Below are 16,713 nucleotides of genomic sequence, written 5' to 3'. Positions count from 1 at the left end.
CGAGAGAGATGTATTTACTATGTGTCCCTTTTGAACAATTGGTCCAACATGTCTTTTGAAACAGAGGTATTTCTCTACAGGTCAAAACAGTTGTAGCAGTTTATACAGTATGTTGTATAACACCTTGTTTTCTAAAAGTCGTCTCTAAAAGTGAGACCAGCAGCATACACTATGTACAATAGTCTAAATTGGATTAGTTTTAAGAGAACTGATGATAGAGATACTATATATGATGGATGCAATATGATTAAAGGTACTCATTGAGTTTGATCTTCAAACTTAGGTTATGTAATTTAAAGCATTCTTGTGAAGTGAGTATTAATTGTGACTAATGAGAGTCTGTCCTGAATATTCTTTGTATTTTGCCGTATTGAGAATAAAATATATATGGATATGTTTAATGGAGTGTTACTCATTTTATTTTAGCAGCATGAGATTATATAGTTTTAGAGCAAAAGAGCACTTGAGGTATCTCAAGTCTGAACCTGTTAAACCTGATATTACTTTTGGCCAAGGTGATGTATTGTTTACAGTCACTGTAACTCAACAAAACCCACGTGTGCATCCTCATGTGCTCCGTAGTGATACCAGAGGCCAAAAACATATTATTTTTCCCACGAAATTTAAGATGTTTTGGGAGCACAACTGGAAATTAAGTACCACTTTTCATAAATTCGAAATAAATACACATGGCATAGGCAACATATAAACATTTCGTGGACAAATACTCCAATTTCTATCATATTGATTGATTGCCTATAAGCAGCAAATGTCAGCTTTTGCACATTGATATGTTTTTAAAGCAACTAACGGCTAAAAAGACTCAAAATCGCTGCCTAGATTACAGCTGACGTATAAATACTCCATTACATGTAAAAGTTCTGCATTCAAAATATGACTTAGTAAGTACATAAATATTAGCTAAAGCATATACTAACTATCAAAAGTAAAAGTGCTTGTGCAGAAAAAGTAGCAAGAGTATTATTGGATTATTATTAGTGACATAAATATATAAGCAACATTTTATGGCGTCGCTCGTTTTATTTTACATACAGTTGTACATAGATTAACCTATTGCAATGCATTGTATTTTATTAACTCATCATAGGATGTGTTTATCATAGGTTCATCTCCAAAGTAACTACAGAAGTTATATAAATGTTTAATGGAGTAAAAATATAATATTCTCCTTTGAGATGTAGAAGTATAAAGCGGTATGAAATGAAAAAACAAAAAAACAAGTAAAGTATTTAAGTAAATGTACTTAGTTACATAAGTACTGCTAGTCCCTTTTCACATAGTTTTTTATATAGAGGATACAACAGATTGACAACAGGCCAGCCTGTTTGCTTCAGTTCTCAGTGAATAAATTGCCACCAAGTGGTCATGAGTTGCTACTGTCATTGCTGTCCCATCAATTTCAGCCTTATCATCACTGTGATTATTGTTGTTGATGGTTATGATTGCAATGGCATCACTTACATTGCAACAATGACAATATTAACAGGGAGGTGGGTGAAAGAGAGACTTTGTAACAAGGAAAACAAATAAAATAAAAGATAAGACAAAATAAATAAATACCTCAAAGAAGAAGAACAAAAAAAATAAAAAATAAATAAACTAGTTTTGTAAGTTAGTTAGTTTTGTAATCTTTATAAGTGTAGTTTTTAAAAGTTTTAATGCTCTTTGGGAGTAAAATAAACGTCATTTAACAAGCTTTAACTGCTCCCTCACAGTTCTGTTTGGGAGCTATAGTCCTTGTTAGTGGTCATAGTGGTTGATTGTGTCTTTGAACGCAGTATTGCTAACAGTTAATGCATTTATTCTGTAATATCTGACATAATAGGTATATTGTTAGTTTATTTAATCTTTAAAAATATCATTAAAATGTCTTTATTGTTGTGTTGGAAACCTTCTAAGATTGTAGTTGGCTTCCTCATCTAATAGGTTTTTAATGTTTTTATCTTTAGCTATGCACATTCAGATGCTCTTAATAGTTGCCAATGGATTATATTTTAGTAAAACTAAATTATATTTGGGTTTTGGGGACTGTTAAAAACAATTTAACGTCACCTTGGGCCCTGGGAAAATAACAGATTAATTAATGATGAAATAATTATGGTTAATTGCAGCCCTGTAATGGACACTGTGGAATGGAGACAACCCAAACTACTATTATCACCACATGTAATTGCCATTTTCATACTTTCTGTGTTGCTCATTACTTATGCAATCTGAGTATTGTGAGAACAACAAACTATTGTCCTACCTAATCAAAGAAAGGGAGACATGACATTTCATGTATTTCACATATCTAACAAAGAAAACAAATAAAATAAAATAAAAGATAAGACAAAATAAATAAAATACCTCAAAGAAGAACAAAAAAACAACAAAAGAAAAACACACTAGATGGTGCTTAGTTAATCTTTCTGTGCATGAAACAAAGGTATTCAAAGTAGTTTATATAGCTTTGCATTGCAGAGCCTCTTAGAAATGATTAGCTCCTTTCAATCCCTGAAAACATTAACTCTTAAGTAGACTGTTGCTTTTTCCACTTTCACATTTTATTTTTATTTCCTCTTGTCAGTTTTTACTTATCATATTTTTATTTATTTATTTTTTTAAGAATGTCTATTGTTTTTCTGTTATACGAACACCAGCATTATAATGAAATATATTCAATACAGGATTTACTTTAATAAACATAACATACCCCACACACCCACCCGTTCTCTCTTAACTTTTCCCTTTCTTACAGGGCCAAAATCAATATACAGCTTCACAGTATCAATCATACAATTGAACAGTGAAATGGCACCTCTAACAAAATGAAGATACACATGAACAGAAAATAAATATATAGAAAATAAATAATAAATAATAAAAAAAAGATTTTCAAAAACAAGAATCCCTTCCCTTCTGAGGGTCTATTACTTATCATATTTAAAAGATTTTTCCTGACAGCATTAAGGCAAGGCAAGTTTATTTATATAGCACATTTCATACACAAAGGCAATTCAAAGTGCTTTACATATATAAAAGCAAGATAAAAGAGCACAAAGTGCATAAGATAAAAACAAATAAAAGAATGTAAAAGTATAATTTTTAATGAATACTTAGACTATTCATTTATACTAGATGTCTCTTCCAGTAAGCAATGTGTTGCCTTTTTCCAGTGAACTAAAGAAACATAACAATACAGAGAAATCCCCTGTTTTCACTGCCTGACCAATAGGGTGTCGAGTATTCCCAAAGAGCCCGCCCACCGCCGCATCTGATTGGTCGACACGGTCCTCTGTTACCTTTCATCCGCTGCTCTCTCCTCTCTCCAGGGAATAAGGTGAGCTCACTGCGAGAGGAGGAAAAAAGGAAAAGCTCATTACCAAGGAGCGACGAGGCACGTTAACCAGCTACAAGAAAGTGAATTTAGTCTGTTAGTTTATGCATTTTATTTAAGAGGAAACACAGAGAGAGAAACAAGGACTACAAGTTGAATATACAGCGAAGTGAACCAGCAGGTACGTGAAGGCGACACCAGCAGGTGCGTCTAGTATCAGTGTGGCTGCTCAGTTTCGGTTGTGTACTGTCAACCTGTTGCTCATATTTACTGTAAAATAGCTTCATGAAACTCTGTTATATGGAACATATCTTTATAAGGGTAGTTTTGAAAAGTTTTAATGCTTGTTGGGTATAAAATAAACATCATTTAACAAGCTATCTGCTCCCTAACAGTTCTGTTTAGGAGCAGGTAGCTATAGTCCTTGTTAGTGGTCATAGTGGTTGATTGTGTCTTTGAACGCAGCATTGCATTAACAGTTCAATGCATTTATTCTGTAATATCTGACTTAGTAGGTATATTGTTAGTTTTGTAAGTTGTTTTTTTGGTTGTTTTTTTTTTTACTCTATTATTATTGAATTTTACATATAGACATATATACACATACAGACAGACTAACAATATTAATAATTCAATTATACAATGAAATGTTTAGTCAGAATTTCAAAGAAAGAGAGACATGACATTTCATGTATTTCACTTATCTAACAAGGAAAACAAATAAAATAAAAGATAAGACAAAATAAATAAATACCTCAAAGAAGAACACCCCCCAGCTCCCTAACAGTTCTGTTTAGGAGCAGTGAGCTATAGTCCTTGTTGGTGGTCATAGTGGTTGATTGTGTCTTTGAACGCAGCATTGCATTATCAGTTCAATGCATTTATTCTGTAATATCTGACTTAGTAGATAGTAGTATTGTTAGTTTTGTAATCTTTAAAAAATATCATTAAAATGTCTTTATTGTTGTGTTGGAAACCTTCTAACTAAGATTGTAGTTGGCTTCCTCATCTAATAAGTTTTTAATGTTTTTATCTTTAGCTATACACGTTCAGATGCTCATAATAGTTTCTAATGGATTATATTTTAGTAAAACTAAATTATCTTTGGGTTATTGGGACTGTTAAAAGCAATTTAACGTCACCTTGGGCCCTGGGAAAATAACAGATTAATTAATGATGAAATAATGATGGTTAATTGCAGCCCTGTAATGGACACTGTGGAATGGAGACAACCCAAACTACTATTATCACCACATATAATTGCCATTTTCATACTTTCTGTGTTGCTCATTACGTATGCAATCTGAGTATTGTGAGAACAACACACTATTGTCCTACCATAACCTTATCTCCTCGCCTCAAATTGATACCTGTCCACCTAAATTATGCACAGGAGGGCCTTTCTACCTAATGACTGGACTATGTTTTATTTAAAGTGGGAACAAAAGGCGCCGCGGGCTGTGGCAGTGTTGGTGCTCTGGGTGGAAACCAGACACTGGTGTTTTGTGCTGTGGCTGAAACTGAAGCACTCATGCAGTGCATTGGTCAGATGGTGGGAGCAGGAGGAGCACACTGGGCTCTCTGTGTGGTGGTGCTGCTGGACGCCCTGTGCTCAGGCTGCTGACCTGGGTCGACTCCGCTGCACCCACAGAGTCTGACCTGGAGACACTTCACACAGACGTTTGTGCAGAGTAGATGTGCAAGTAGGTGTAAGGCATGCGTACATTCAGACAACTCATAGTGGCACACAGAGGAACGCAAACCCAAAAGCATGCATCCAACGTCTACACACCTGTTGATCCAAAACTCATCTAATAGAGAGGCAAAGTCTCTCCTCTTCCGGTGGACCACCATGGGATGTTATTTCGGACCATGGTGGTACACTGGAAGGGGCAGGACTTGTCCTCTCTATACAGACAACTCGTGTGCACAGAGGCACGCACACCCAAAAGCATGCATCCACCTTCTACACACCTGTTGATCCAAAACTCATCTAATATTGCACTACTTGGACAGTCTTGCACCAATGCATGGTTGTACTCAGCGACACACTTGCATGATAAGTTGACACGAGGCCAAAACATTCACACGTGGCAATAAACACATTTGGTGATCATTGCATGTAGGTGTGTATGTATCATATCGTGGTGGTGTGTGTTTGCAGGAAGATTAAAGAAGAAAGGAAGCCGGAAACAAAAGATGGAAGCAAATAGAAGGGCAAGGCTATAAAATAGAGTAGGGTCACAAAGCCATGGGCCATACATGTAAACTTACCCTGGGTGTTGAAACATGATCTTTCTCTCTTTCCTTCTCCCTCTAAATGTGTGAACAGTATCAATGGTGTGCTGCAGAAAAAGCAGTTCAACAAAATAGAGTGAATTTTAATTTTAGTGCAGTAATTTTAGGGCATTTCGGACTCAAATAAATAGCAATAGTTAGAGGTTCGGAGCTGCTTGTGGTGTTTTGTCGTTTGACTTCATAGGTCTGGTTGTTCTTTTAACAGTGGAAAATTACTCTTGGCGTGTTTGGTTTTTACTCTTATGTTTACATTCTTTCAGTGACCTTTCACACAGCCCACCTCTGCAAGGATGAACTAACTGGTTTGGCTACGTGAGTAAGGTTAGATGAAGTTCAGATGGGGAGGCTCTAGCCCAAAAAATGCTAAAAATCTAGTTTGTGAAATTGTTGCTGAAAGTGATCTGAAATGAAATGGTAGGATTTAAGGTTGCAACTCACGAGTATTCTGATTGTCGATTAATTTGTTGATTATTTTCTTTATTAATCGATTAGTTGTTTGGTCTATAAAATGGTGAAAAATGTTGATCAGTGTTTCCCAAAGCCCAAGATAATGTCGTAAAATGTCTTGCGGCAATTGATACTTTATTTCAGATAAAAAAAAACCCAGAAATAAAGCAGCTAAAAGGTGGAGAAGCCTTCATCCAAATGACCTAATCCTGCTGTAATTGAATCATTATCACTCTGTATAGTGTTCCTTTTGAAATCCAGGGAAGGTGTCAGGGTGAGATAATGGACAATGATGTAGCAGGAAGGTGTTAGAGTTATAAATCATTTAACGGTTGGTTTCCGTCATTCTTTCTTACCTGTGATGTTTACATTTTCCCGTAATGGAAGTGTGATTCCAGCCTCTAAGTGAGGCTTTCACTGGCATTGTTAGTTTCAGGAAAATAAACGCGTCGAGGAAATGGCTGTGAATGAGTCATTCTGAGGGACGGGGGAATTCAATGGTAAAGTGATTTACTCAGACTGGCTGTAATCAGAGAGGATTTTTAATGATATTAACAAACCACTAACATGTGATTTAGCGTTATTTAGATGTAAATCAGCTGATGTGATCAAGTACCAGCAGGTTTTTATATGCAATGTTTTAGTAAGAATGGAAGATTTAATCAACAGGAATAACAAGGGATACATTTTAGCCCCAAAATAATGAGATTGTGCTTGTAAGGTAGAGCGACAACGTGAAAAATACTTGGCTAACCAACTTTATTATCAAGGGTTTAATGGGTAATAAAGTTAGACTGTTCAGGATGACATTAGAGATAAGCTCAGGACATTATGTCATGCAGAAGTACCTTTATATTTGAGCAGTTTGGTATATCATGGTGATGCTACAACGTAATAATCAAACTGTTTGCATGGAGGCTAGTTAGCCTAAGGTGAGGCGTTCCGGTTCATGAAAGTCATCCTGACGTCATGCTCTGTTTTCAAACAATTGACCTATTGATAAGATGATTGATGGATGCACGTTTTAGCGGGTGATCGTAACATACAGGTATTCAGGTTCGCTGAGGTTGTATGACATCATTGCAGGAAGGTCTCTTCAAGCGCTGATAAGAAGATCAGGGTGAAAGATTTGATTCTCTGGAGTCAGAGCACAGAAGAGGAAGAGAGAGGTCTGTTTAAGATGCCATATTCAAGTTAAAATGTCCCCACTGGATTAATAAGTAATGGGAAATAATAGGAGGAAAATGTGAGGTTGATATAACTAGCAGGTATGCTGCGAGTGGAAACATTAATAGGGAAATACCTTGATGTTGAATAGCTTCACTGATAAGTAAGTATTACTTTAACATTACATCATTGTGGTAGAACTTGAGCTAACTGTGTTTTTTTTGTGGTAGTAGATGTGAAGGAAGGTGTTGCGGCTCAGTATAAGAACCGTTTGCATGACCGGCATATCCATAATCACAGTAAAGACTTTCCTCTAACGTATTATGGGGCTTTTGTATACAGGTCAGGTCACCGTGGCATTTGCATTGTCTGAAAAGGATTTCTCTGAAGTCTATTAATGATAATGATGAGATAGATTGATAGTTAGTAGGTCTGGTAGTCATGTAACCTACGCTGGCTTTCTTTTAAATAGGTAAAATTAGTTTTTTGATTAAACTGCTTGGCTAAAAGTAGCTGTAATGATGATAAATAATCACATTTGAACATTTAATTACACTTTAACTTGCTAATAATGACAGAACTTAGAAGTGGAGGATTCAAAAGTTCTTTTGAAGTTGTGACTCAAAAGCTGAGATTTTGGATTGGCTGCGATAACTGCTATTATCGATATTTCTATATCAACTATAGCTCAAATTAATATATACAATGTGAATTGTGATAGGGGGTTGCTCAAAATGGCAAACCCAAATAGAGAATTATCTTCAGACTCTGCAGTTTCCCAGAGCGTTTTAATGTTTTTCAGCTCATTGCTTTGTCATTCTGGTCTGAAGCTTTACAGTTTTGGTCCAGTTACATCCACTTCTTATTAACAGTCTATGCTAAAGAGCCAGATATTTCCCTCAGGAGTTTGTGAAGAGCAAAACAGCTAAAAGGAGAGTGAATATTGGACTTAAATTCCTCAGGTGACCAGAAACACGACTCCAAATGAATACTAATGTTTCTCCGTGACTGCTGGATGAGTAAACATGCAACTTGCTGCTAAAAATCATATTAACTTAAAAGTTTAAGTTGATGCAGGTTTTAGCTACTTCCTACTCTTTTACAAGTCAGTTGTTGTTTTTTTGCTGTCAGTTATTGGCCTAGAAGTGCAAAACACCCTCCTGCACAATTGATTGAAGTCACCAAAACATTCACAGCCTTCCGAGCTCTCTTTCCTCACCTTTTGTCTAGTTTTTCTTCTCGTCATTTGTTACTTCAGAGCTCTTTTCTCTTCTGCAGGCAGGGCCGGGGGGCTTTTGTATTTTTACCTGGGTTTGACCACTGACTGGTCTACAGTTGTGAGTTATTGTCAGATCCTCTTTCTTTTGTCAGGGGAACAGAGAGGCCTCTTCAGGTCCTATAGAGCAGATAGACGAGAAGGAGACAAATGGCTGAAGGAGGGTTATCGTTGGCTAATACGAGACCCCCTGAGGGCAGGCTGGAAAGTGTGTATGGTTATGTGTGTCTGTCTTCCTATTCTGGTTATCTGACAGGACCACACCTACACTATTGTATGGCCCTATAGGACCCTCATTGGGATGTAGCAGTGTCATATATCATGAGGGTATGTGTGTGAGTGGCACATTGCACCTGTTGAATAATGTGAAACCACCTTTACCTTTTTAAGTGATTGTAAGATTATGACTTTAAAGTTTTGAAATGTTGATGTTGAGATAATCAGGGTCACTGATGCATCAAATAAGGCATCTATACAGAGAGGAAGAGAGGTTGCCGTTTCACTGCAGTTTAGACCACAGAGCAACCCTTCATCCTTTGTGTCTGCTTGACAGTTGGTGTGTGTACTGTACCTCCATAATACGCCATGTTAACAGGTCTGCTGGGGGGCCTTCTCAGGTTTCATAGCCCCTGATGAAAAGGTGTGGGTGAGGGGCTGTCACCGAGACTTGAGGCGGCCACGGACGCAGTAATGTGGCTGTGATATTGACTAATAAAAGAGGCATTTACAGCCGTCTGACATGGCTGGAAGTAGAGGCTTGATGTCTTTTTTTTTATGTGTGTCCAGTCAGAGCTGGAATGGCTTCGACACCTTGTTGTGACTCACTTATATTTTCAGTCTAAGTTGCGGAAATAAAACAGTGTATGACATTTGAGGGTGTATCTTTGGTCTCTGAGAAGATGGGCCTTTTTTCACTATTTATTTTACATTTAATAGACAATTAATCCAAAAAATAATCTATTAATTAAAAATAATTGATTAATAGATTATGAAAATAATCTTTAGTTGCAGCCTTAAAGTTATAAAAGTTATAATTTCAAACCCATTTGTTTTAAATTTTGACTTCCAACAAGCCTCTTAAATGAGAGGATTTCTTTTTATATCATTGTGAACTGAATATCTTTGGGCTTTGGACAAAACAAGACATTTGAGGACATATCCTTGGTCTCAGAGAACTTGCCATGGGCCTTTTTAAAAAATTTTTTTTACATTTAATAGAAAATATAATATATATACAGTATATAATTGCCAGTGTAGAAAAAGCTAAATAATAGTTGAAGTAAAAATACTGAATTCCTCCTCCCTGTTCCCCCCAATAGTCACATCAATACATCCTCAGGCAGCACCACATCTGACTACCACGCCATTTTTTTCTCCCAGGTTACAAAGTCCAGAGTGTGTTGCGCTGTTTTCTGGTGAAGTTTAATCTCTGTGTAATTTATTTTACAGCCTTAACCCCCCCCCCTTTCCTCCTCTGATCCCCCTCTCTTCCTCCCCTGCTCTGAGGTAGGAAACCTGCGCTGCCAGCAGTAAAAAGGAGCCCATTGTGATCAGCTCCCCCAAAAATTAACCACGGTGGCAGCAGACTCAATGCTGGAGAACACAATGGAGATTAGAAATCACTTGACTCCTGAGCGTGATGATCAGTACTATTAGGTTACTGCATATGTTTCAAAAGCAGAACAATTAAAAGTTAACAGTGTTTCATCTCTGCCGAGGCGTTGATGATATAATGGGACATCTACAGCCTGCAGTCTATAGCCTGGGGTGTAGGTGGGACTCTGTTATCATCAGCACAAATAGGCATACTTTGTTCCTTCAATAGAGCTCCGAAATATGTTGTAAATCACAACCCACATGGTAATAGCGCTGCGAGCTAACAAAGAGAGCCGCTGTGTTCCGGATAAAATAATAATTTTCTTTTTCATTGTTACATTATTTTCATTATTTAGCTTTCTGCAGCATAAAGCAAACTTCTCAGAGGAGAAACGCTTACCCAGGATTACTCAGGTTGAGAGACTTATCAGCCTGTTCAGGGAAAAAAAATGTTGGCTGTGTTACATTGATCATCTGCTTCATAACGGCCTGCATAATGACAACACTGGCTAAATGCTCACTCCACCTGGAACAGATTAATTAAATGTCGAAAGCTGTTGGCGCTTTAATGCCAGAAAGATCTTTTGTGGTTTTTAAAAATGTAGCAGCACTGGTTTATAAGCATGTGGGCATGGAAAAGCCATTGAGGAACATGTCGAAAGCTGAGATCTTTGCACCCTAAAATTTAAAGCTGCAGTTTTGCTTTTCTAGCGCTAAGCTGTCCACTAAATCAAATTTATTCTAGGTTCATTTTACAGCCAAATCCTCCCCGTAGATTTGATGTGGAGCGAGTGAGAAGCAGAGAGGAGATAAATTCCTTGCTAGTCAGATGTTTGGCTCAAAGAGACTCAACTTACTCAAACTTTCCCTTAGTTTTAAAGGGCCCATATTAAGACTTTTTATAGTTATGATGGGTAATACAAAGGCTCTTCATCTAGAAATTTAAATTCTGCTTGTAGTGGTGTTCTTTTGTCCCTGATAGCTTTTGGACAACATTCGGTGACGTTTGTTTTTGTATGTGAGGAAACCAAAGACACAGTCCGCCTAAAACTTGGACACATTTTTAACTGCATTAAAGCAATAAATTGAGCTTGATCCAACAAAGTCCACTTCACTGAGGATGTATCATCAGCTTTGCACATAAATTAAACAGCTCAGGCTGTCAGAAATAGCAGGTTTGGCAAAATCGGATACCTTGAGGGATGTGATCCAGCCATCTGTTATTTTGTGTGTTTTTTTTTTTTTTCCATATCAAATTATGCCTCACAAGGTGGGAGGCAAAATGTTTGCTGTGGTCAGCTCTGGACCAATCAGATAAAGGATAACTATGGTATTTTTCAACCTGGACTATACTTTCTCATGTTTCTGCATCTAAGTGACTAAAGAATTTATGAAATTGGTTCAGTATTGAGGGAGAACACTGCAGCCGTCAGCTACTAAACGAGCTGTAATGTAATCATTTGGGGCCACCTGGTACTGTTGGTTTACGTCCACTAAAATGCTTATTTTTGCCTACTGACTGGCTCAGATTGTTATTATAATTGTCTGACAACATTATGGAAAGGACCCTACAGAGAAATTAAACACTTTTACTTACCTTTCGCTTTCCATTCGTCATTGTGTCATGTGACCTGTTGCCGGAAGACAGTGGAACAGTGGAAACGTGAGAGAGAGTGGCCATGTTGACAGCGGTGTTGTCAGAGTTTGTTGTGTTGGAGTGCAGAAAGCGTAGCTTAGTGTTATCTAAAAGATTTCTCAATGTCATGGCTGAATATGTAGCTGCTTTCGACAATGTGGAGGCGACGCAACATTTCACAACTTTGTCTGTGTCTGTGGAATGAGATGGAGACAGACGTGTATAAAGAGGTAAAAGAGACGGAGTGAGATTTGAAACTAGGCTTTGAAGGACAATAAATTACTGGATTTTAAAGAACAGTTAAATGGGATGAAATAATTTACACACTCAAAACAAAAATGTGGCTTTATCTGTAAATGTAAATGTGTGCTGCTTTATTTCACTCATTGTCTGTCCTCAATTCGATTATAATGCACTTGGCTCAGATCCGTTGTTGACTCCAGCAGCAGCCATGTTGGGGTCAGTGGGGGAAGTGAATATTAACCATTCGCCCTCACACGCTGGCAGACTCTTTTGCAATTCAAATCTCTGGCGCAACACTGAGCAAATGTTTCCTTGTTGTCCTGCCGCTGCTGCTCTACAAGGCAGCGTGTCGTGTATCCGGACTGTCCTTTTCATGCCGCTTAAAGCATCCTGGCGGGTACAAAAAGGAGAGATTAAAGGCATGTCTGTTCACTTTCATCACGCCATATTAGATAGTGTGGACAGTGACCCAGTTTCTCACACCTTTTTATCCTATTTATCCTCGTATTTCTTTTTGTTTTTGCCTGTTTCTCCTTCCCTCACCAGACATGAAGCCACAGACAGGCCCATGTAACAGCAGGAGCTCCATGCATGAATGACTCCTTCTGTCAATAAGCCTTTTGGTCTGACGTCAGGGTAGAATTTGGGTGAATGTGACCCATTAAAATGAGCACATGGATGCATGCATGGCTGAAATGTATTGTTAAAAAAAATAGCATGGAGGAAGGATCAACATAATTCCTTTTAAGGCCTTAAATTCTTTTTTTATTTGACTGACCAGACCTCCTCTCAAGAATAGGCTGTGTTTGATCAAAGCGGCTAAATGAAATTCAGCCATCATTCATTTTATTAGTCCCACCTGTGCTTTCCCTACTGTGACACGTCACACTGTCTTATGAGGGACAAAATCCATTGCAACCGCAGCATTATCAGTGCATGGAGTCCGATAACCTCTCATAGTTTCCAGCGTGGATGCACGCACCTTCTCCTGAGCTGGACTCTAATCAGTGAAGGTAACTGGAAACACCTGTAGGGGTGTGCAGGGCCATTAACTAAAGCAAAGGATGGTAGTGTGGTCAGTATTTTGTGGACTGTCACTTTGCTTGATGCCTACATCTTGCAGTGTTTTTTGGTAGCAGTATGGGAGTGTATTTACTTATTGTTAGAGACTGTTTTTTCCCCTTCAGAACTGGTCCCTGTATAGCTTCCATTACAGTCTAAAAATGTCCATTCATTGGCTGTAATTGCCTCATATTAGATGGGTCTAGAGGAGCAGTAAGGCCGTACGAGGAATGCTGTTGTGTTGGAGCTCAGCGGGTCATTTAGTACTGTAACCTGACTTTGGCCACTCCAGGAGATCGCATGATTACAGGAGGGGAAAACACCCACTTCTAATTATGTTGTCTCAAAGTGAATAGGATATTGTGTTGATGTAAGGATTTAGGATTTTGACTGCAGAAGGATAGGGATACGGTTTTGTGTGTATTCCCATGAAAGATGTTGGTGTATAATATCTAAATAACCCAAGGCTATAGACATAACACTTCTATCTGTTGCAGCTAAATGGATGAAATGTCTGGAGAACACTTAGTGAAATCAGATGAGTTGAACAACTAAGGCGTACTCTGTCACTCAGTGCTATTGCTAAACACTTATTGGCAATTCATGCGTTCATGATTGGTGCTTAGGCGTCTCTGCAAAAAAATCACCCTTGGCACGTTATTAATCTGGCACTTCTTCTCGTGCATATTCCCCTCACTGCAGGATTACATATCTAATGTCATTATATAATGGGTATTGAAACTCAAACTTTGTCCTTGCGATATAATAAAGCCTCATGATAGGAAATAATCAGGATGTCTTACTGAGTGTGACGTCCATGCCTATTTGTCAAAAGGGTTCCAGGTTCTCAAATGTGAATATTTTCTGGTTTTCTTTGTCCTCTATGATATTAAACTGAATATCTTTGGGGTTTTTGACTTTTGGCCAGACAAAACAAGACATTTGAAGACGTCTCCTTGGACTCTGGGAACTTTTTAGACCAAACAATTAATCAAGAAGATAAACTGCAGATCAGTCGATTATGAAAATAATTGTCAATTGCAGCCCTACTTGTAGAAAATCATAACTTTCCTTTTAAACTAATATCCCTCTGCAACCAGTCACCAGTTTGCTATATTGAATGTACCCCCACAGGTTTGTACTCCTGTGATCTTCCTGTATGCACAGCTGTTTCATCTACCAGGAAGTGTCCTGCAGGCTATCCACTTCTTGTCTTATCTTTACCTGCCGTCTGCACAGGGCAATAAATTACTGGTGAGAACATTACACAGACAAGTATCTGTTATATAAGTGATGGTTGAATACAGCAGTGAACTCAACAACTTTTTGAGCACAAATGTCAATATTTTAAATGAGTGTCGCAGACTTCAAAAGCAGTTAGGCTTAGTGTTGTGTGTGAACGAGCCTTGCTATTGGTCGAACTGGAAACTAGAGAACTAGTGATGCCATTGCGTAATAACTACTCACCTGACATGATGATTGAATACTCTCTGTGGTCTGAGGTGTGGGAGGTAAACATCATTACATAAGGAGATGGAAGTTTGAACGTTTGAATACGATTTGCATATTTTGTTTTAGGCCATGAAACTGAGAGCTGTGTACTGAAACCTGTTTGTTTTACCTGCTAGCTGCTTATCAAGCACATTCCTTTCCATGTGCCTCTGCCAAACACCCAAACCAGTGATAAGGCATAGAGGTGCCATAAAGTGTCAGGTGTTTGGCCTGCTGATCGATATTGTCACCATGCTTACCCAGTACAGATAGTATATTGTTTTATTATATGTTTTTTTTTAATTGTCTGTCAGACAAGTTGAGCCTCACTGTCACTTTCTCCTCTTTCTCGAGGACCAGATTTTGTGTTATCACCAAAGTTGTAAGGATGCATCCTTTGGGAACCATGGATGTCTGCACAAAATTTTGTCCCAAACCATCTCATAGATGTTGAGATATTTCACTGGATATCTGCTGCTGGCATGGCTAAAAATACATCAATAAACATCTACCTTTTCCTCTGCAGAGCCGTAGACAGTAAAGACAAAAGGAATATTGTGATAATTACCACTGCATTATCTCAGTATCCGTATAGAAGAAGAAGTTAGAGGCAGGCTGAAGGAAAGTGGATACACCACAGCTTCATTACTAAATGTGTTGAACATCAAAGACTGATTTAAATACAGTAAAAAAGAAGCTTTCTTTAAGTTGCCATATTACACAGGGTGGCACACATTTTGCGACTATCTCCAAATTGTCTTTTTATAATGATCTTACTTTTCAGTGCTGTTTCCCATGTTAAACAATGAGATCCTCAAGGAGCAGAACAGCAGTCACCTTATTCAAATTGGGAAAAACAGGAGAAAGAACCAGGTCATATCTTATGGCCTTCATGCCACACCAGTCTGTGTAAGGTGTGATAAGTCCATTAACAGCTTTTGCCACGGATTTCACCAGCATTAATACATTCCATGAGTAACAATGAAGGGGCAAATGTGTATATATATATATATATAACAGCTCGCACAAGGACTTCATTGTTCTCTTTTGCAGTAGGACTTCTTTGCTTAGCTTTATTTCATGTCGACATTATATGAAACACAAACTGATGCCCCTTATGTGCTCTCATTAATGGTGCTAAATCACTTTGTTTATTCATGAAATTTGTCTTCATGTAGTCTTTTCATCTAACCAGTATTTGATCAGATATTAGCATCTGCTTCATTGTCTTTGTTTGATCTGTTCATTGGTTCAAACCGTAGATTGTTTGTATTTATTTTACGTGTACTTTTACTTTTTAGTTTATCCCATGTCCCATTTGCTAACATGGAGGGGGCAGGGTTTATGACCTATACTGCAGCCAGCCACCAGGGGGCGATCCAGATGTTTTGGCTTCACTTTTGGGGAACTGTCATGTTGTCCATCTTTATAGACATTATATGGTACATATGATAAAAAATGTACAGTTTTGGTGAGTGAGTACAGACCCTTAATCATGAGATAGAAGTCACTGTGAGATTAAGTGTCTCTCTGGGAGGTCTTGTCCTCTATGCTAAACCTCATGTGTTCCTTGTGAAGTCATGCAGTGTCATCATGCCTGCTGCAGTACCAGCTCGGGGGCCACCATGGGTGAATTCCTGCGTCTGTTATGTGTCTGTGGTCAGCTGGTCGGACCACAGCTGGTTATGTAACAGGACAGCGATGGTTACTGCAGCCTGGCAGGGCACAGGCAGCTATAGGCATGAGATGCCACGGGCTCATCTAACTGGTAGGGACTCTCTGATGATGAAGTGCCTCGGGGCTCTGCGGTACAAAGTGGTGAATTCATGTCTACATCATCTCTGGTTTGCAGACAGTTTGTCTTTAGGGTCTCTTGAGAGATGAGGCCTGAGCTGTAGGAGACACTGGGGACCCAAGAACAATAGATGTTTTTTTTTAAGGATAACATGTTTCCGTATTGACGGAGCCTTTTGAGACTTTTCCCACCTTTGAACAGGAAGTGGGTCAAATGTTATTGTGTGTGTGTGTGTGTGTGTGTTTTTTCCTGTGGTGTTTGTCCTCAGCTTCCTGCCGGGCCGTCTCTTCTTTCTCACTTTCGGTGTTTTTCCTCCTTTCATACATTCCTCGCCCTGTACGTCTTTTGTCACTGTGGCTCCC

General features: G+C 38.3%; 1 protein-coding gene across 2 annotated transcripts in view; it reads left to right on the top strand.

Annotated features, from left to right (window-relative positions):
* Positions 1-3,347: 3,347 nt before the first annotated feature.
* The window catches only part of shroom1 (shroom family member 1), a 32,456-nt gene continuing 19,090 nt past the window's right edge, over positions 3,348-16,713 (top strand). For both annotated transcript variants that reach the window (XM_037748909.1, XM_037748907.1), the window contains exon 1: positions 3,348-3,521. The gene's annotated coding sequence lies outside the window, so the exon portion shown is untranslated. The remainder of the gene's footprint in view (positions 3,522-16,713) is intronic.

This window comes from Sebastes umbrosus, chromosome 17, assembly GCF_015220745.1.
Source record: "Sebastes umbrosus isolate fSebUmb1 chromosome 17, fSebUmb1.pri, whole genome shotgun sequence".
NCBI classification, from domain to species: Eukaryota; Metazoa; Chordata; class Actinopteri; order Perciformes; family Sebastidae; genus Sebastes; species Sebastes umbrosus.
Note: the sequence above shows the minus strand (reverse complement) of the source record. Positions and strands in the feature narration are given on the sequence as shown.